A 21,916-nucleotide genomic window follows, 5' to 3' on the forward strand; every position below is an offset into this window, starting at 1 on the left:
AGGCGGGGCTGGGGGTGTAGGCGGGGCTGGGGGTGTAGGCGGGGCTGGGGGTGTAGGCGGGGCTGGGGGTGTGGGCGGGGCTGGGGGTGTGGGCGGGGCTGGGGGTGTGCGCGCGGCTGGGGGTGTGCGCGCGGCTGGCGGTGTGCGCGCGGCTGGCGGTGTGCGCGCGGCTGGCGGTGTGCGCGCGCCGCGCTCGGGGCGGGTGCGAGGCGGGCGGGAAGGTCTGAGGTAACGGTGGTAGCGGGTGAAACGCACCGAGAGCGGCGGTTGCTGTGGGTGTAGGACGCGGGGGTGAAGCTGTGCAAACCCCACTCTGAGCTTCAGGGAACGCGGCGGCACCGAGACCAGCCCGAGCGGTCACGCCTGCAGGGGAGAAGCTCTGTTATCAGACTAGGGCAACCGGCGATTAGAGTATCGTTCCCCCCAGGTTCCTCAGGTCACTGTGTCCCCCGCCCCTGAAATCAGTGATGCTGAAGCTGTTAATTATTTTAAATTAAAAAAAATCCAGAAAATCTGTTACTTCGTTTAAGAAAAAACAAACCAAGCGAATAAAACCGAAACAAACAAAAACCCCCAGTTTCTTGGTCAGCAGAGCGTCTCTAAAGTCTGTTAGTAGGTGGGTTTTGTTTGTTTTTTGATTTTTGTTTGTCTTTTTACGTGGTTTGTTGGTGTTTGTTTGTTTTTGTTGACTTTTGTTTGTGTTTTTATGTGGTTTGTTGTTTTTTGTTTGTTTGGGTTTTGTTTGTTTGTTTTGATTTTATTAAATTCTATAGAGTTTTCAGGACAATGAATCTTTCCAGGGAAAAGGTATGACATTTCGACTAGTGTTTATTTGTTCTATAGCCTGGGTAGTGACTCCACACTCCACCTACGCTTTTGTAACAATAATGGTCCTACACAGAGCGCAGGTGTCCTGATAAGTACCTTAAATTTATAATACTGATACTGGTTTTAAGTTACAATGTTGCTAGAAAGAAAAAAAAAAGCCTTAAATTACCATTTAATGCCCATGCACAGTTGGTTTATCTGTTTTTGTTGAGAATTTTAGAATGTACAAGAAAAAAATGCTGGATGAGAGTACTTTTCTTCTGTTTTTCAGGTTCCTCTCTTTCTAGACTGGATTCAACCCAGGGTTTTTTAGAGGATGTGACTCTTCTTTCCAAACCTCTTTGAAGGCAGGATAGAGCCTTTTGTGTTGCTCCAGTCCTGCACAGTAACCACCTATTGCTGAGTTATGACAAAATGACATACAAAAAATCTGCGAGATAGCCTGCAATATGTTTCTGCCCACTTGAAGCTGTTGCCCACAACACATCAGGATGTCACAGTCCCATAACATCATTAGCAGCAAATTAAGGCCACCCAGTTAGTGATGCTAGAGGCTTAAGTTCCCTCCCCAGTCATTTGTGACTAAATAATTACTGATGGGCTTTCCAGCAGGTTTTCAGTGGATGGTAATAGTAAGAAAGCTGAAGTATGGTCAGAGCAAATACAGAAAGGCATGGCATGAAACTAAAAAGAATCATGAGCCATAGAAGCTGATTTTAGTAACAGAATATTGAGTAATACCATATTCATTACTTGGGGCTTGCCACAGCTGATGGATAGTACAATAACGGCTGACACCTCTTTCTAAACAAATAAGCTATTTTGGGACTGAGCTGGGGTAGTGATTAGTGCAAGGGAAGCCAAAATATTTGGGTGTAGATTTAGGTGGTTAAAGCAATTGAAACATCTTTCGGGCCTGGTTTCATTGGAAGTGTTCTTAAGCTGAAGCTGTGTCAGAATCTTGGCTTTGGCAAATATGCACCAAGCCTGAAAGAAACTAAATTTGCCTTAAAGGCTTAAAATACATAGTCGACTTAAGCTAAAAAAATTTAAAAATAGATACCTTGTTTGAGGCCTCGCAGTAGATTTTTATGGCTCTGCTATATTTAGCCATTAGAAAAAAAATCTTAGCATAATGAAGTACTGAAATCAACGGGGCAAAAATGTTAGAAACAGCACAAAAGATTCAAAGCAGTGAATTGTGAGGGTTTTCTCTTGCAGTCTGTTATTCACAGTAGTCTTTTTAAGTACTGGAGTAAAGATATCAACAAAAGGATATTTTCAGGTAGAAATACAGTTTTCAAATTGTCTGTATCCTTTCAAAATGTAAGACTGGAAATCAGGATGCCTTTTTATTTAACTTTTTGCCCCAGTGTTAAAGAATTGGTGGAATAGTTGTCTGAAAATAGTTAAAAGCCTGTGGAGGTGAGAAATAATTTTTCACTTGCTTCAGGAGACAGCCAGGATTTTAAAGCACAGGAATATAAAGTTTTAATTCTAATGTGACAGTAACAGCAGGTGGGCTTTGCCATTTTCTGTTTCTCCATCTGACCGTTAAAGAAAGCCGTTACAAATTCCATATATATATTACTTAAGTCATACACTGGCTCAAGTGATGACAGATCATTCACGGAGGCTTCAATAAAGCTGCTTCTGCCAACTTGTACTGCTGAGGATGGAATGTGTGGAGTTAATGAAGGGGAATAATTCATGAGGGGAGATATTTGAGATACGGGTTGTGACATCAATTTGTATTAAATAAATATAGGAAGAGCAGTGGGGTGTGTGTATTCACTTTTTCAGTGTTAGTGTCAATCTGTGAGGCCGATTGTATAGGGCTAGATAAAGATTTCAGGTTATATGCATGTTAACTTGTAACAAGTCTGCCGTCTACGCGTTTAGACTGGTTTTGGTCACATTAATTTTTATCTATGTAAATGGAATTGTGCCTTAATTAGGGAGAAGTTTGGAGTTTAGAGGAAAAGGATTCTAGATATGTAAGATGAAAGGTAACGGGCTCATGAGCTAAACTGGATGCAGTAAGAATATTCTTATATAGTTTGGTAATACTGGGATGGAATTTAAATTTCTCTGCCAATGCAGCTTGACTCTATGTGCCATTTTCCTACAGAAGTGTGTCTGAAAGCTGCCAAAGCTTGTGCTGCAGAGGAATATGCACAGCAAGGTAATTTTTAATGGATTTCATGTTGAAGAGTAATAGAAGTCATACTCACAGAATCCAGTTTTGGTCTGCTTGCTAATATTCCATTATTAGTGTGTGCCTCAGTTCATTCACATGTAAAATTGAATGAAGTAGTATTGACACACATCATCACTTTAAAATTACTTTGTCTTTCTGTCACCTTGGTTTTCCAGAATTTGAAGCGGTAACATTTTGTTACTGTCCTGCAAGACACTGAGACAGGCTCAGAAGAAAGATGGTATGAGCACTGTATTCAATACAGTACAAATTCCAGATAGCTCAGCTCCATTTCGAAAGTAATCAAGTGAAATTTTTTACAGGACAGGACTACCTGAGAAAGCACCAAAAGTAAATCTTGTGGTAGTTTTTTTCCTCTGGGAGCACTACCTGGGGTTTAAATTTTTCGTGACTTTGAATGTGAGCAGCATTGTTGTAAGAGCTTACAGCTTATCCATAGAAAACTTCCAGAAATTTAGTTTAACTCCATAATATCTAGGTAGCTTGGCCTGGAAAGCAGCAAAATGCTGGTAAAGGTCAGAGATTTCATTTAATTACTTCTGGAAGCTCAGCAAATTTGAGGATGCTGATAAATTGGTTTTTATGAAAGTGTAACAGCAGATTAGGATAGTCCATTAGTATAGAACCTTTTGTATCTCATGAACTGTCTCTTTTAAACTGAAGTGTTAAAAACAAAATTTGCATAGTGTTGTATTTGGCTTATCTGATAAGGAAAAAAACACTTCTAATTTATTTTATATATTTTACAACCAGAGATCCTGTTTATTTTCTTCAAAGATTGTAGGCAAAACATCTCTGTGAAGGTCCTAGCAAATGTGCTGGAACACTAAGTGTGCATCGCTGTTGTGTGCTTTGAGTTTTTTCTGTGAGTTTCTTATGAAATATTGTCATGTGCTCTTTCAAAAACATGAAGTCAGAGACAGAAAGGGTTATTGTGAATTACGAGGCTCTTGATAATGAAAAAGAAAGATTCTATGAGAGAAAGCAGGTGACAATTTTGGAGTAAATCCTTAGATGTGTTTGGAAGCTGCCACTCTCCTTATGCCTTGGATGTTCCCTTATGCTATGGGGGTCCCCAGCTCAGGGGACTTCTGGATTATCCGACTGAACATTACAGTCTGGGAGTAAGCATTAACCTTTCTAAATATTGCTTGTGAAGCAAAAACATAGTTTGTGGAAGGCTGAAAGAAAAGGACCTCAGATAATTTATTATGTTGGCTTTAAAATTATGTTGTTCAACTGATTTTTTGTTTGTTTGTTTTGCTGTTTGTTAAGTTTTCTTGCATTTACTCTTTACAGGGACCTACAGTTTCATTTGAATGATACCTAAATAAATATATTCTATTACAAATAAGGGTGAGTGCTGATTTAACTTTTTTTGCCAGCACAAACACTAATGCAAGCATAAAAACATTCACTAAACCATAAACAGAGTTCTAAATAAATAGCCCACATGAGTTTTTCCTTGTAAAAAATGTAATGCTACAGGCTGCATTTTATCTAAGGGTCATGAGCTAATCTGTCACCAACAACTGTTTCTTTCACATAAAATCTTAAAGTTGCCAAAACTCTAAATATCACTATAAAACTAATGTTTAAAACTCATAAGAAGTACCATGGCATATTTTGTAACATGATAATAACTTTTATTTTGTAAGATATGGATATAAAAGCTTGAATATACTGGCTTAAATAACTTTCTGCCATGGTTATGGTTGGGTTTTATTTTAGTTTGACCATGTTAAAAAGATTATGGATAATGTTCAAAATTTGCATTTAACTTTTGTCCCACAAATGTTGAATGTTTAGATTCATATTGTGCTGCATTTTTGGAGTCAGAGAAATAACAGTAATTTTGTCAGGCTGAAAAAACCCTAAAATCCCCCCAACACTTTGATTCTCACTGTGTCACGATGAGAATCATCCGCTTTACTGGCATCTGACTTTGGGATGCCTCTTTGGGAATCTTTTGCCCTTTCTAGGCTGATTTCTTGAAAGTCTTTATAAATTTATTGCCTGGAACATTCTGACTGTCTGCTCAGTGAGGTTTTTTTGTGTGTGTGTGTGTGTGTTGAGCAGGATTTTGGCTGTTACTTCCAATCTGCTCCTCTTGTTTGAGCAACTTCACAGATGATGTAGCATCACCCCGTTGCTCTACTGTGTTGTTTGCTTCAGGCAGAAGAGGACGTGCTTAGAAACATGGATGTCTGCTGTCCTTTGGAACTGGTGCAGCGTCTCACTGCCAGGTTTATATCTCATTAGAAAGCCCCAGTAGATAGTATTTTGTTCTTATGTTTGTTTCTCAGATGGCGCTGGTGTTTTGGGAGAAGTTTTCTTTACCCGTCCGTAAAGGTGTTGAATTTTTTTCTCTTTCAGAAAGTAGGGACCTTAGGTTTTGCTGTTATTAAAAAGCAATCTCATTCACCCTCTTTCTAGGCTCTTACAGAGCAACTAATTTTTGCACAGACCTAAGACGAGTTAGTGCTTACTCACTGGTAACAGATTAGGGTGTCTAAGGAATTTAGTATTTGCCTTTTGTTAAGAAAAGTGTCCTCATTATGCTTGGTTTGATGGAAAATGAAGGTTGTTAATCTGATGATCTGATCTGGTGAATCAAATAGGGAAAACCACTGTTTTTGCATTGATGTGTGCCCAAGCATTTATCCATTTATCTGTTACTTCTTCCCAATGCACTCTTATGTGCAAGGAAGCAAACAGCACAGATAATTAATATGTGTCCATGAATGGGCATTATGTCCAAATGTAAGTGTGGGTTTATAAGTCATACATCATTCTAGGAAGCCTGGCATGGTTGTTTCCTGTTAAATAGTAGGGCTTGACAGTGGTTATTCTGCATTTCTTTTATGCTGTCTGCCACAGAGAACAAGCTCTAAGTTTGTCTTAACTGAACACCAAAGTTGAGGGGAAGAAATGGGCCGATCAGCATTCAGGTCCAGGAGTGTTGGTTGTAAAGTGGCCACCAGCTCTTGAGAGGAACTGTAGTTAGGTCCTAGTCTTGGAAAACATATCCAACACAAATAGTTAGCAGTGATTATTAGCCGTATCCTGGAAACTCTAGTGTGTGATATTGTCTGTAAAGGGAGACATTTTCCTGTGATATTTTTATTCAAGGAAAAGATTTACTCTCTTGACATGGTTACACTGGCATAAAAGTGTTTCTGCTCCTGTGGGTAGCTGATACATTCTGTATTTTAAAATTATGTTTTCCAGGGCAAATCACATCTGTCTTAAGACTCGGTTTGTTATCTTATTGGGAAGGTCCTAAACAATAGCACTTAGAGAAGTTAAAGGACTTGCTGAAATCCTGAAGCAGTTCAGTAGCAAGTACCGCCTAGCAAGTCCCAGCATAGACTTATGTCCCCGAGGGCACCTGTGCAAGGTTTTATTGGTGCAGTGGTACTGGTATAATTCGTATGGGTAGCATATTTTAGTATTGCCCACTGCTTTAGTGAGGCCCTGCTGCAGGAGTACATGTGTTTGCTGAGCTTGCTGTTCCTCACACATCAGTTCTACCACACTTCCTTGGTTACATTCATGCAACAGTGAAGGCTGGAATGCTTGTGACAAGGAATGTCAGAAACTGGCTCTTATATTTGACTGTCAAGTGTGTTGCACGACTTCTTATCAAACATAAAATCTTGGCATTAAAATGGTTAGTGCAGCTGGTTGTATACATAAACTAAAGACAAATGTATCTGTGAATTTAGATTTCTTTGTCAAGTCCTCATCTGTTGCAGGGTTGGGCTCTGCACGTGATTCTGTAACTGTTCTTCAGTTCTAAACTTTTCTATCAGCTGTAGCTATGGGAATTGCCATGGTTCCTTGAAACCCTTATAGAAAACAAGACATCCCATGAAACCTTTACTGAAATCAAGTTTATTTATATCTTACTTTCACATTAAAGTGATTTTTTTTTTTTTTTCCGTAAAGCAAGGGAGCCAGTTACATTGTCCAGCAGTTTTATGGCCTTGTGACAAATCAGTGACCTAAAAACACACAGTTTGCCCCCTGGATTTCACGCATCGTTATGTATTTGGAGACAAAATGGTGCATTTGTCTGCAACTGATAGGTCTGTCAGCAGGTACCAGGAAATACTGCAAATAGTCTAAACATAGCTGGTTTTAAATTCCAAAAAATTATGCAAGACCATTAGATATTGGGTTAGGCTGTGTTATTTAACAGTGTTCAAGGAATCAGATTTTGGAGGTTTTACCCTTTGTCATTTTGAAAGGTAAAACAGGAAAGCCTCTGATAAATGATGAGAGAAAATGCAAATGTTTCCTATCCCCCCTCAAAAAAAACACAATAAAACATGTTCAACCTAAGACCATTTTGTTGATGTACTTCAGAGTGTCAAAGCCAAACCAACACTATTACTTACTATTCTGAAACAAACCAACTTATGAATCAGTCAATCTACAATGAATCAAGAGTAGTTTGTAAGTTACAACAGTTTTCTTTGTAGCTTTGTTGAATTCAAGTAACACACATAAAGGGGACACCTCAGCTTCCTGAAGTAAGGAATATGAGTTAATACCAGCAGCTGTATTGACAAAAGAAAACTATTACCAAACTGAAAAGGTGTAACTATGCTAAAGACAACCTAGAAAACGTTTCTTGGTTTTGATAGTACTTACAAGCTTTTATTTTTCAAATTAGAAATTTTCATATTATGTCTTTATTGAAAGCTAGAGAACAAGAAAGATGGCGATACCATGCAGCATGCAGTTCAAATTTCTTTATGAAGGGTGGGGGGATTGGCATTGTATATTAATACTTCATTAAGACTTACTGTTTCTCTAGGTTTTTTAGTGTAATTCCAGTGCCAGCATCATAGCAGAAGGGCAAGAGGAAGGTCCTGGTCATTAGGGCTTCTGAGCAGGTCACCAGGTGCCCACAAATTGCTGAGGGAAGACTCCATGTGTGTATCAAACCTCTTCTCCTGATATCAGCTGGAGACGACACAGACTCGGTGGTGAGTTGCTCTGAGGCTCCAGGGTTCCAGAGTCTGTTTTTTTCACTATATCTGAACACCTTCTCCTAGAATATTCTCAAATGGCTTGTTAAGGCAGCTTAAACCATCAGCTGGGCTTACTTACTCATGTCTTAATATTCTCTTTTCATTGTCAACTTCAAATGCTCTTTTAAAGTTTTTCTCCTGGGTGAGTTGCATGCTAGCTTCACAATAATGACCTGCGAGCATTTCCTCTGTAACACTTTTTCCTGTCTGTCCTGGATGTAGTTGCAGCGTGTCAGTCTGCTGGTTGATTTCTGACAAAGTTCTGCTTTTCCCCAATAATATTTCAGGTATAAGCATTCCTTGTCTTCTGAGAAATCTTTGTCTCTATCATATCTCTAAGGTTTTTGTTTCTTGTGCCAGTAAAGCAAATTTGCTATGATCTCTAAACACACTGTGGAAAAATAAATTATTCACTGTTTAAATAAATTTTTGCTTGGAGAGGCCACAGTTTTCCTGAACTTTAACAGTTAAGTAAATTGTTTTTTCTTCTATTTCTTACTTTGGAACAGCTTCATGTCATTCTCAGATGATTTAAGTGCTTTGTACCGTATTGTTTATTCATGCTTTAATTGTTATTACCAATTTTTTTCCTAAGCCAGTGTACTGTGTTGATGCTTTATTTATGTATGATAGTCAGTGTTTCTTGACAGTTTTTTAAACCAACTCCAATGTTCATTGCGTTTCATAGAAAAGACTGACACGTGATGAGTGTATTATGTGGTTGTTCAAAGGGTCACCACAGATAGGTCCATAATAAATTCTGTGTGACTGCGGATAGAATATCCTCTTATCTCTTCTAGTCAGCAGCAAGATATTCAACCTATTGTTTTGATGGTAGAGACTTCTTTTAAGTTCACTGAGATGTTTTGTGGCTGCTGAGCCATCCAGCCTCCTCCAAATCTGGTTATGTTAGAAAGTATCATGTGCTTTTGCATAAAGCATAAAAACATGCTCAGTGATGACTGAAATCCTAGGGAAACAATGATTTAATGGTGTTATAGGGTTAATTTTGCTTCTGAAATTTACTTTGTGCACTCCTGAAGTACAAAGAACCATTCTGATACTGGGAGAAATACCACTGCATAAAGACTCCAGACTCTTATTCATCAGCATAAAAAAAAAGATTCACTTTATCTGCTTGTCCAACTGCTTTCTAGTCACCTACACATTATTATGAGCTTCCCACTGTAACACAATTGCTGATTGATTTGGACAAATCTCTTGGTACTTTCCCAGGTTTTATTTTCAAAGGAGCAGATACCTTTTTGTCATAAGCAGTTAATAGCTGACTCTTATTTTCATTTCTTGTATATGGCATTTTAAATAGTTCTGATGAGACAAATACTTTGCTAGTCTTTTACTTGTTATTTAATTGCATCATTACAGTTTGGGCAGAACTGCCATGCTGTCAGTGCCACTGTAGAATCAGGTCTTGTTGAACATTTGCTTTCAAATTATACTTCAGATTTTTTTTGTCATGGGCTATAGGTTCAGAGTGTCTGTTTCTCCGAGACCTCTGAAGAGCAGAGCCAAGGAAGGGCAATAGCTGATAAACCATCTTAAAACTTAGGTAAGCAAGATAATCACCCCATTCCCAGCACTTACAACCTCCTTTATGTTAACATGATAAACTGACTACCTGAATACCCAAGTTCACACACTGTATATTGATATTAGAGGGTCTGGTCTACACTGCAGACCGTGAACGTTCTCCAATGTGCTTGATGTGGTCTCTGGTTGTCCAGACTGAGTGACTGAATAGAATGCGTGACAGCTCTTACCACATGTGGGTTTGTTTGGAAGAGAAGAATGGGATGGTGGCCATTGTGCAATCAGGATCTAGAAGCTGGGAAGTGCTCACTGCACTCACAGTTTTGCTTAGAGAAATGTGTGTAGGGCTCAGTTACATACATTAATTTTAGTTACAAAATATTCATAACTATCTAGTGACACTGACTGTGAAGTATCCTAATGAAAACACTTCTTGGGCTTATGAAGTGGGGAGTTAAAAGGCTGATATTTCAAACATTTGAAATTATTATTCTGCTTTCTGTACATGCTTTGTTTTGTTTTGTTTTCCTGTCCTTTTTATCCTCCAGCTATAGGACACAAACATTTGGGCCATTTGTCATCTTGAATTCATGTCATTTTAAGTATACAGACATACCACTGGGACATTGCCTTATTTATTCACTTTAATGGACTGTGACTAAAATTTTATTTTCCTTTTGTATAATTTCCTTTTCTCTAATCTCTATGTTTATGGTGTTTTATATTGTTTTGCTTTATTTTGAAGCTTATGCACATTATTTTCATACAGCCTCTTTATGGTACTGTACTATAATGAATGGAAGAATTTTAGAAGTCTCTGTGACTCTTACTCTAAATGAGAAGCATGAATTTATTTGCTTTTTAATACTTTCTATGGATTTTGAAATATTAGGAAGTCCTTAGCATATCAGAAGTTCTTAGCTTTGTGTAAGTGTCCTATTGAAAATGTAATTCGTATGTACAGGTGCAATTTTTAATTTTGGCAGCCAGGAACTACATTTATGGGCTACAACTTCTGTGTGTCAATTGCTGCATAAAAAAAGGAGCAAACCCCAGAATTTAGTTGTTCTTCTATTGCTGCAAGCAAATGGATATTAGAAAACCTGCCCAGAAAATTATTCAGCAAATAGGTTATGGGTGATGTAGTCAGACTGAGGAAATCTGTCCTTCAAAGAGCTACTTTCTATTGTTAATGTTTTATAGAATCTTGAAATTATTTGCTGGAATTGTTACAATATTATTATGTGTTGATCTGACTGGAGAGATGTTTTTATTCTGGATTTTAATCTGAATCCTCTCTGAATGTAGAAAGGCTTGAACGACCTTAATGTGCAGGCTCATCCTACCTCAGATTTGTGGCTTCTCAAGTAAGGGATATGCAACGGAATCACAGTTTTCTGTCTCAGGGGAGTATGTTCTCATAAATTCATGTTTTGTTTATTTATCAGATGTCTCTGAATGAATGTGCTTTTTCTTTTGGTAGCCACAAGCTCTTTGGAGTGGTAGAACTCAGTAAAGTACACAGAAGTGTCTGCTTTGTTCTGTGTCTGTTCCCATGAGGTAACTTGTACTCTACACAGTGTTTCATTCTTTTGGTGGCTCTTTGCTGAAGGAGGGGGAAGCTAATTTTGTGAAGTGAAATATGGTCACTGTGTACTCTGCTTGAATCAGGAGTTAGGTCAGATTTGTATTCAACAGTTTGTTTTCAGTGCGCTTTTGTGTCTTAGCACAGATATTTTTTTTGCTTTAGATACTGGAAAGCATCACAAAATAATGGCAAACAAAAAAAAATGTAGAAGAAATATTTTGTGTTTGTGTGGGAATCGATTATTTGTCTTTAATCCTCAGATAACACCATGACTAACAAAGACGACATACTGTCCTATGTTATAATCATTTGCATAGAAAAACTGTATATACTATCCAATCTTTTTCAGATTCTTGTCTCCCCAAGCACCAAATAATGTCTGAACTGTCTTTTTTTCAAGCAGAAGCACAAGCAGGCTGATGCCTGTACAGTGCAGCCCTGTGGGAAATCCTTTTGAGCTTTGCAAAAAGTTTAGCTCTGAGAAGATAAAGCAGGTGTTAGAGCAGAAAGAATTTATGCCAGAACTTTGTAAGATGAACAGGAGGGGAAAAAGTAACGGAGGAAAACATAAAATGAGGGACAAGGCTGGACTTGGGCAGAATCAATGGAGGAACATTGAGGACTGACTGAGAACCTAAATTTGATATGAACTGAGAATGCAAGATAGTAAGACTCAAGGCCTGGAGAAGAAAGGGTGGAAAGAAAAAGATGTAAATGGCAAAAAAGGCAGAAGCAAAATAAATAGTGGTAATGGAAGAGACCAGAGCTCTGAAGTTAGTGCAGTATTTTCCCCTCTGGTTAATTTCACTTGGTAAATTTCTAGTGTATGAGAAATCTGCCTTTGGTCCTCCTGGCAGTCAAGGTACACTGGTTTCTCAAAACAGGGAAAACAGCAGGAGAGCAATATGTTTTAACTTTAGGAAGCAAGTGTGAGAAAATCCAGTACAATTATTGCTTTCCCTTTCATTTAAAATGTAGCAGTTGAGTAGATGGTACAGAATACTCCCCTGGTCACCAACTGGGTGCTTTTTCTGTATTTTTGTGCAATTTTATGATCACTGAGAGCCCAGGGTATAGACATGTAAGAATTAAAATGTTAGATAGTGTTTCTTTTAAACTCTATAAATACTCTTGTTGTTCTGTCAAAAGCAACTGCCTCAAGAAAACACAAGGCGGCAAGCGGGGAACAGTATAGAGATAACTGGCTTATGGAGACGGGGTTAAGAATAAGCTTACTAACTCTATTTTGGCTCACATTCTGAAGTAAACAAGTTTAAATTGTCATGTAATGATGATACATGCCCAGAACTGAGGGGAAAAAAAACCCCAAACACACTATTTTGATAGAGAAAACAGAGGTTGAGGCTGTGGCTTTTATTGGGCTTTTCACAGTACTTTACGAAATTTTCAAATAAAATTATACAATACCTTATTCATATTGAAATGTTGCATAATAATAAGCTAAGAAGTTAGATTTCTTGATTCACTCAATTTTTACCCAAAAGTCAACATTTTGGCTGTGAAGAAATTAGGATGAGAAGACTCAAGAAGAAGGTTTGTGCTACTAAAACATGGTAATTCAAACAGAAGAGAAAATTTTCTTACTGTTCTGTGTCTGTTCATTTTAGTAACAGCCTACATCTCAAATGGTTTCAAAATGTTGTGCAAATCATGCTTTCAGGTAAGTCTCCCCACAAGGATCTGTTTGCCCCTGAATAGAACACAGTAGCTCTTTGTAGCAGTGAAAAGCAATTGTTGGAAGCAGTGGGAATCCTTGATAGCAACTTTATTTATATCATGTTCCATCAGTGTAAGGTGTTACTTTTTGGTCTGTCAGGGCAACATGTTTAGTCTTGGCTATAAGCTGATAAATCACCACAATTACCTCTTTGCTATGAAAGCTTGACAAATCTTTTTCCATTCAATTCTTGTCAGTGATGCTCTAAAATTCCATGCAGTGTCACACTGCAAAACAAAAGCATGAGCAGTTACTTACGTAGTAGATTCCTGATCTGAAGTTGAATGTTTAATTTTATATGAGGTGATGCTAGATTTTAAACTGAATGTATTTAAAATTTGAGAAGCAGTATTCAGTGTCATCAGACAATTCGGACTATCATTGCACTTCAGATATAGAGATCTATTGAGTCTACTAGAGTCTTTATGAAATAAGTATATGACAGTGTTCTGTAGTAAAACAAAACAAAACAAAACAAATCATGGAGTTGAATGGGGGCAGAAAACAGAAGGATCAGGTTAAAATTGTACTTTAAAAGTCTGTTACATATATGCAGCAATCAAAGCAGCTAGATGTGGATATTTACTCAACAGACAAATTAGTTTATTTCTAAATTCAGAGGAAACCAAGAAGAGCCTAAAGAGGGTTATTAGAGTGAATTTGCAATCAAATATACAGTTCAAATTACTGAGCTGGTGGGTGGGGTTTTCAAATACCAGGAACCAGAAAATTTGGATTGGCCTGCAGTACTTAGACAAGATTCAGCAATTTTACCCCACTAATAATACGTTGTCATACCCATGAGATTGCACTTTTCTTTATGTTCCCAGTCACTTATTTGAATGTCAATTACAGGAAAGAGATAATATCCTCTAATTTATTATAAGGGAAAGTAATGTCAGTACACCATCTTGTTTTGCTAGAATGTAATAATGTGGGCCCAATTCTCTTATGTTTCTTCTGTTGCAGTTATTTACAATTGTTGAAAAATTATTTCAAGGAGGGCATAAGCAGCTGCTTGCTTTCTGAAGGGTTAACTTCGTTTGCCACTGAAAAAGGGAACTCCCACAAGTATTGGAGTGTACTTTTAATTAATAGACAGTTTGAGTTTGATAGTGATTTTTTAATTGCCTTTCACAGATATAAATAGGCTCATAGTAAAAGATTATAAATTCAGAAGGGATCTTTAGGGTCATCCAATTTTATTTCCTGTACTTATTTAAAAAAATAAAATAAAAAATATCCTGGATCAAACACAGAGCTTCTCGTTGAGCTGGAACATGTCTGTTATAAACATGGAATGAGATGATAACGTATCTGGTTATATTTCTAGTAGCTGTAGTCATTGCTTGCTCATATATAGAACGTGTTATATGTCATTTTGTCACTTTTGAAGAAATGGTATATTTTTCAGTGTAATCAGATTTGCTTAGAATTTCCTTTAGAACCCACGAAATTTCAGTGTAATTTTATCTGTATCCATAAAGCCTCTGTAAAGTAAGTGCATTTATTAATTTTACAACTACATGTGTTGATCATACATATTAAACCAGAGTGAACAACCTTTGCTTCTCTTAGTTTCTGATTCGGTTCTGAGTGTGAAATCGTGTTCTATTTCAAGAGTGTTGACAGTTAAGTGAAATCTGTCAGCTCTGGTGGCAGCAACTTGTGCTTTTTGGAAAAGAAGGATCTGAGTTCTTTGTGAGTCACTAACTGGATGATCCAAGACCACTTGCTGAGACAGCACAGACAACAGTTTTTCTTTGCAAGAAGGGTTCTCCTATGCATGTTAGTTAAAATAAGGGGTACTGTTGTCCCATCTTTTCTAGGGCAACAGGCTGTTGACTCATTGGTGCATAATTTATGCAACAATATCTGTTTCTTTTGCTATTGGTGGCAACATCAACTGTATGATGAAGCAGAAAGGAAAAAATGGTTTGGGAAGTAAAAGTTCTCCGTGTGACAAACAGCATGGATAATTTTGAAGGGAATAAGTAGTATCAGCCCATTTGCTTTTCATCTTTAGAGGTACTTTTGATGGCAATTCTTTTAAATAGAACAGTATTCTGAGCAGCAATATTAGTAGTGTAATGCAGACAAAACAAAAGTCCTAGTCAATGGTCTACATCTAAAATATCTTTTTTTTTTCTGATTGTCATTGCCCACTTTTAAAAGTTTATGGTCAAGTTATAGTGTCACGAGTAGAAATTTGCAGTGTGCAAAACTTAGTTATTCTGGATTTGTAGCAACATAAATGTGATGTGGATATGTCCATTAGAATTTAAGCTTTGCAAAATAATGAAAATTTTCTTGTGAGACATCTAATGCAGAAAATCTAATAATTTATTATGATCTTATAGAAAATATACCATATCAATATGAAGTGTGATAAGTGACCCTTATAGTCACAAAGAATAAATATTCTCAGCAGTTTTCTGCTTCAGCACTATGTTTATTCCTCAGAAAGCAAGACCCGCTGCGTGTGCCCAGCCTTTTGTATCAACTTTCATAATTTTTCCTGTGCAGCTGGAAAGAAAGATGTTATGCACATAGTTTTCTCTGAAGTGTAGCATGAGATAAGGACTGGACTGGAGTGCGTAACTCAGGCTGCTTGCCATGTTATTGCTCCAAATGGCCTTGGACGGTTCTGTCCCCATTCCTCCATACTGTGCACACTCATTGGAGTCTTCCTGGTGGGGAATGTAGCACTGCTGTGTTTAGACTTAGTCCATCCTTTTCACAAACTTCTACATCTTCCTAACCAATTGCCCCTTAATATCCTTCTTAGTATTTTTTAATCCAACAAATATCTAATGAACAGTGAAGTTCATATTGTATGTTGCAGTTAGCAGAAATTCTGCAATCTCTTTAACATTCCCTCACCTCTGTTGAGTTCAAAAGTCTTCAGAGTTCTTGCTTTTTCACACTATTGTCTTGTGGTTTTTTTTAACATCAGTATTTTTTGCTACTTGGAGGACGCCATGCTCTAAAAGATGCGCTTTTCTTTTAGAACCAGCATCTCAATTGCTATGATGATAATTTGATCCTGAAATGTGGATCTGCCCTCAGTGAAGTTATTGAGATCTTCTGTAGCAACCAAGCGGTGTAAATACACTAACGGATGCTGCAGTTACACAGCTTTTCTTTAAAGTTTTTTTGCTGATGATTGTACAAGCATATCTGCTGCCCTGAGAAGCATAAAAATAAAAGCATTCTCATTAGAGTAGCAGGCGGGAGGGCTGTTAATCAGCAGAGTGCCTTGTTAACGAGATAACTGAAAGGTCTTCCTCAGCTAAGGCTTGATCCAGACCCCATTGAAGTCAGCAGGTGGCTTTGAATTAGATCTGGCCTGAAGTGTTTCAGATGGAACTAACAATAAAGCAGAAGCTGCCATGGGTATTTGTTTTAATAGATGCTCCCACTACTTGACCTCTGGGAAAGAGGTAGGTTATATTAGTTAGGGTTTTTAGTACCTTTTTTTTTAATTGGGAGATGTGAGAATTTTCTGGCACTGGAAGTTTAGTGCACACTCTACTGCTGATTCCATGGCTCTGTGTACCATTGAACAGGACAATGACTATACAAGTGACAGCTTTGATACAAATCGAATTTATCTAGAAATAGCACAGTTAGAACTGGAGATCTGGAATAGTTCTACCTGCCCAGATTATCTTGCTCAGCCTCTGAGATGTTAGTTCACAGGATCATTCCCCTGCTGTAGGGTTCTGTCTCAGGCCCTGCATACATCTTGCAGAGGCTTTTCTGCCAAAGCCTCTGAGAAGATACTGTTTTAATCTTGGTGTGGTGCTGGCTTATCTGCAATAGGCCGTGGAAATCTCATAATGTCATATTTTTACTGCTGAGGCAGTATGCATTGTCCGCACTGGCAATAATTTGAGAGGAATTTATTTGACTCTCAGGAGAACACCAAATTACACTGCAGTTTTTTTCTTTAGCTAACTACACACTCTTATTAATTGCACAGAAAGGCTGAGTTCCCATTTTGGTGCTCCATTAATTTTTACTGTATATAAATGTCAAACTGCACTTCTTATGGCCAATCAGCCCAAGTGAAAAACGTTGTTCCAGCCAGAGACTTGTGTTTGGTAGGAACTGAGTGAGCATCAGTGCTCAGGATGTAACTGAACTGCAGTGACAGTGAGCTTATAGTATCCCATACATTGCTCACATACAGTTTCTAAGTAAAATATCATCTATGAAATGAGTACTCTGTGTTTTCTAAAAGGAAAAACTGTAGTTTTGGCTGTTCTGTGTTTTCATTTCTTTATATGTTTTCTCGTGTTACAAGAGCAGAGATCGGGATGTCAGTTTTCTGCACACTGGCTATTAATGGGTGATTTGGTGAGTACTGACTGAATCCTCCCTGAAAATGAGCAATCAAGAGAGTGTGCCAGTGCTTTGCATTCCTCCACCTGGGTGTAGTGTAATGCCATCTTGTGGAGTTGTTGTTGTATTACTCTAGATTAAAACTGGTAACAAATCCTGTGGGTTTGGCGTGCGCTTTCCCTCTACCTCAGAGGAGACCTGCACATTCGTCATTGTCATAAAAGACAGAATAAACCACCAAGCTCTAAAGCATTATGAAGAGAAGTAAATAATTCATGGCTTTAAAATAACACAAAGGTACTTACAGACAGGTTGTCAAGGAGACAATTTAATATTCTTGATCAATATATCTATTTTCATACACAACAATATTATTGGCACCATATCAAAGGAGAATTTTAAGGGAAGATATGAAGGAGAACCAGAAAGGGCCTTTTTGGATGTGTCAACTCTTAACTTGACAGAAAGTATAGAGGTGCTTGTCTGAAAAATTAACAACTAGATGATGGAAGCTGTCACTGTAGCTTGATTGGAGGCCTCTAAACGCTTGATGAGAGATGATGGGTAGAAAGGATCAATCATAAAGAGCCTTAATAGTGAGGGCAAATAGCTTATGGTTAATGCAATAGAGATGGGACAGTCAGTAGGAGGCTGCAAAGAGCAATGGTTTAGTTAGATTGGCAAGCTTGTCTGGTGATTTGTGCAGCAGTGTTCTTCCTAAATGTGTTATCTATAAAAAGTGCAAAAGATTATTACTTTTCCATGCATTTTACTATTTGATGTTAACGTCACTGATGAATAAATATTGTTTATGTTCACTTTTTCCTTCTGTCAAATGTGTCGCTGTGGCACAATATCACATGGGTTAAGGCATATTCTTGGGAGGTTCTGCAGCTAAAACATAGGATATTAGACACCTATGTGACAGAGATGTTTGCAGAAGGTATTTATTCATAGTACAGATCAAACCCTAATGCTTAATTCTCCATTGACTGTTACATTCTTAGCACACAAAAACTGTATCACTTGAGTGAAAGCAGCTAAACAGATAAATATTATTTCTATTAATACAAAATGCCCTCTCAGCTGAGGTGGTATGGTTTGTCTGGTATCTTTCTTTGTCTGTGTGTGTTACTCTGCCATTATTTGCATTATTTGATGCTACCTAAGAGGAGAATCTTTAAGAATCATTTCTATGTGGATATTTTAGGTGTGGCAGTTTTTTTATTGTGGTTTTATTGTACTTTATTTATGCTCAGCTAGTTTTAGCATGTCTTTAAACAAGCTTAGGTAATTGAATGTTACTTCTGGCAGTTCAAGGAGTCTGAATTTCTAGTTACATGTGGGAATGATCATATGTGGAAAAATTCATATGTATACTCGTGCTTAGTGGATTCTTTGTAAGAGCTGACATTCTTCAGCTGAAAAAGAATTATGCTACCATTTATGTGACCCATCACAGCTGCTAAGGCTGATAGGATTTCCAGTATTGAGTCTTTACCACTTTCCTTGCAAATATTCTGAAACACTCTGTGGTGTAAAATCACCAGACAAATCAGTCTAGTTTGCTTGTCAGCATTCTGTGAGGGCAAGATCCTTACCCATTGGAATAAAAGGAAACTGACTCCTTATGAGTAAATGTAATTTACTGGGGTACATTTTAAAGACAGAGATTATTATCATAGCATCATATTAAAGGAGAATCTTGCCATCTGCACTGAAAGTGTATTTCCCTGGAAACTGAAGAGTTTTTGGTGATGGGAGTAAAAAACGGATTGTGGACAAATTTTTAAAAACGACGTTAGGCTTTGCTCCAGTCCTTGTTTTACTGACTTGTTATTGACTTATTATTTGGGAAAATGTACTGCTTCTGCTTTCAAAGAGTCTTTTATAGATATTGTATTTCACTTTAAAATAGTTGCTAATCAAGCTATGAAAAATCTGGAATTAGGTCAAAGTGTAAATTTCAGCACTATTAAATGTGATGAGATTGCTATCTGATGGCTCAGGTTAGGCCTGTGCCTGGACCTATGTTTCCATTTTGAGGTCTGAAATACACTTGATTAAAAAAAAGTTATTTTTTCACACTTACCAGGAAAGCAGAGATAGTCCATTATGATATAATTTGGATTTAATCCAATATAATACCTATGTAGAGAAACAATGTTTAAAAGGTTTTTCTTCTTCTTTCTTTCCTTTCTTTCCTTTCTTTCCTTTCTTTCCTTTCTTTCCTTTCTTTCCTTTCTTTCCTTTCCTTCCTTTCCTTCCTTTCCTTCCTTTCCTTCCTTTCCTTCCTTTCCTTCCTTTCCTTCCTTTCCTTCCTTTCCTTCCTTTCCTTCCTTCCTTCCTTCCTTTAGCGTGCCCTTTCTTGATTTTAAATAGGTGAAGAATATGCAGTGGGTTGTCAGAACTGGTGTACATTGTGTTTAGGCATTTACTGCTAACTATGCTTTACTTTGCTCTGTTGAATGCAAAGGTGATCTTTGTTAAGTTTTTAGTTCTGTGGCTTTAGTTTCTGAGAAACCTTGTAATGGAAGTGTGAAACTTTCCGACTGGGCGTGCTATTTAAACTGAAACCTCACCACCCTTGAGAAGAAACAACTCTTCCTTAGCCACCTATTAATAGATTTTAGGATGAGATTTTAAATATCCTCAACGATATGTGGTTGAGTCATAATTTGTTAGTCACTTGAACTCAGAGATTCCCTTTCTGCTGTACTGCTGCTTGGTCAGTTTTGTCCTTTTTAAATTTATCTGCTTTATCTTTCTTAAGGCTTACACTTAACAGTTGTGTGTTTTGTGTATCTATGTTTTGTTTTGTTTTGTTTTCTGGAATGGACATACAAATCACTTATGTGGAAAGCTAGATATTTTTTTTCAGGTCCCAGGGCAACTAAAACATCTAAATAGATGTCTGTGATATAAATTTGCCAGCACTTATATGACCTGGAAAAATATATAGAGTCCATGCTTCAGGGTAAGTCCTCACTTGGTTGCTCCTAAGTCATATGCTTTGTTTCCAAACATTTGAAGATATTTGGTATCAAGGCATTCCCATATCAAGGGAATGGTATCAAGGCATACTTATGGTAAGTAGCTGGCTCCATTTCATTTCTTCTCAACTTCCTGGAAGGGATGTAGCCCAGAGATGTTTTTAAATGTCGCTGAAGTTGAGTAAACTTCATGATACTGATGTCATAAAGATAATGGGAAGCCACCCATAAGTGAGTTTTGAACCTAAGTACAAGCCCTTTGAATTTGTTGCTGCTGTTAATGCTACATAGGCAAATGAGAAGGGTTCTTATGCTGAAAAGCCTGTTTGTGATTTAGAGTGTGTCTCTTTCATAGAAGAACTGTGCATTTAGGAAGGACTGTTCAATGCAGAGGGTCTTACAAGTTAGGTGGAATTTCAGAGCCTGACTTCAGGCAGCTCCTACACAGACTCCCAGCTTATTCTAGTGAGCTACCTGCAGGCACATTACTGTACTAAAGAGTAAATTAGATTTAGGAAACCTGACTTGTGGAGATTTAATTTAGATAACGAAAGCTATGTTCCTGAAAGTATTGCATACAATGAGTTACGACGTGATTTGTTTTGGAAACTCAAGTGTTCACTGAGAAAATCTGTCTGGCCTTGATTTCCCAATGAATTTTACTTTAATGCAGGTGCCACATAAAGGTCATCCTCATCCAGGCAAAGAAAAACATTGCTTGAAATCAAAACATTAAGCTCAATAAATGCCAAAGGCTGTCTGAGCTGAAGAGGTGAAGGGGGAAAATTATCTTTTTTTCTATGTTGAAAGCAGACTTTGTGAGTTTCATTACTCATATGTGCATTTCTTCTTGTCACAATATCAATTTCATTCTCTTATTTTTTGTGATTCTTGCTCAACAGCAGTAAAATAGATGCAGCATTGTGCTCAGCAGAGATGGAAAGCCAGCTAAAGAAACATTTAAAAATACCAGTGGTGGCTTATTTATAGACTTTATCATACCTCTTTCCAATCTGGAGGGACTTATTCATATAACATAGTTTTTTTTTTTTCCAAGGAGAACCAGAGTTGTAAGTCCTTCAGAAGATTTTTTTGTGCTGTCTTCTTCACTATAGAATATAAGCATTTCATAGTTATGCAGTGCGCTAACTAGCTTTTGCCGTATGTCCTTCAGATGACTTTCTAAAAAGACACATGCGGTTGTGCATTTAAGTCAAAGGCAGTACTGAAAAAATCTGCTTAGCATCTTAAGCAGAAGATGACTGATGATGGTTCTCGGTACCTAACATTACTGCCATTTATCAGTCATTGAAAATTTGACTTTCAAACTTGTGAGTGACATTATGTATGCCTGAAAGTGAAAATGCATCCAGTTAGTATTAGAGCAAAACTACTGAATAACTGGATATATGTGTACAGAAACATTTAATCTGTGAACTTCAATAAGGTGGGCATAATGCTATGCACACAATTTGGAAAAGTGAGCATGATTTTAAGTACCTTCTGGATGAAAAGAATGAGAATGAAATTACTGATACAAAAAATTGACTAGGATTGCTCTTCACAAGACTTTCTGTAGAGTAGATGTGAACTGTTAGCAATGTCATG

At 37.5% G+C, this 21,916-nt stretch overlaps 1 long non-coding RNA gene across 1 annotated transcript; it reads left to right on the plus strand.

Annotated features, from left to right (window-relative positions):
- Window positions 1-4,919: 4,919 nt before the first annotated feature.
- On the plus strand, window positions 4,920-9,743 carry LOC135579621 (uncharacterized). The gene is made up of 3 exons (XR_010473130.1): window positions 4,920-5,295; window positions 7,875-8,046; window positions 9,580-9,743. It is a non-coding gene; the product is annotated as an uncharacterized LOC135579621 (long non-coding RNA).
- Window positions 9,744-21,916: the final 12,173 nt, after the last annotated feature.

This window comes from Columba livia, chromosome 5 (assembly GCF_036013475.1).
Source record: "Columba livia isolate bColLiv1 breed racing homer chromosome 5, bColLiv1.pat.W.v2, whole genome shotgun sequence".
Classification (NCBI taxonomy): Eukaryota; Metazoa; Chordata; class Aves; order Columbiformes; family Columbidae; genus Columba; species Columba livia.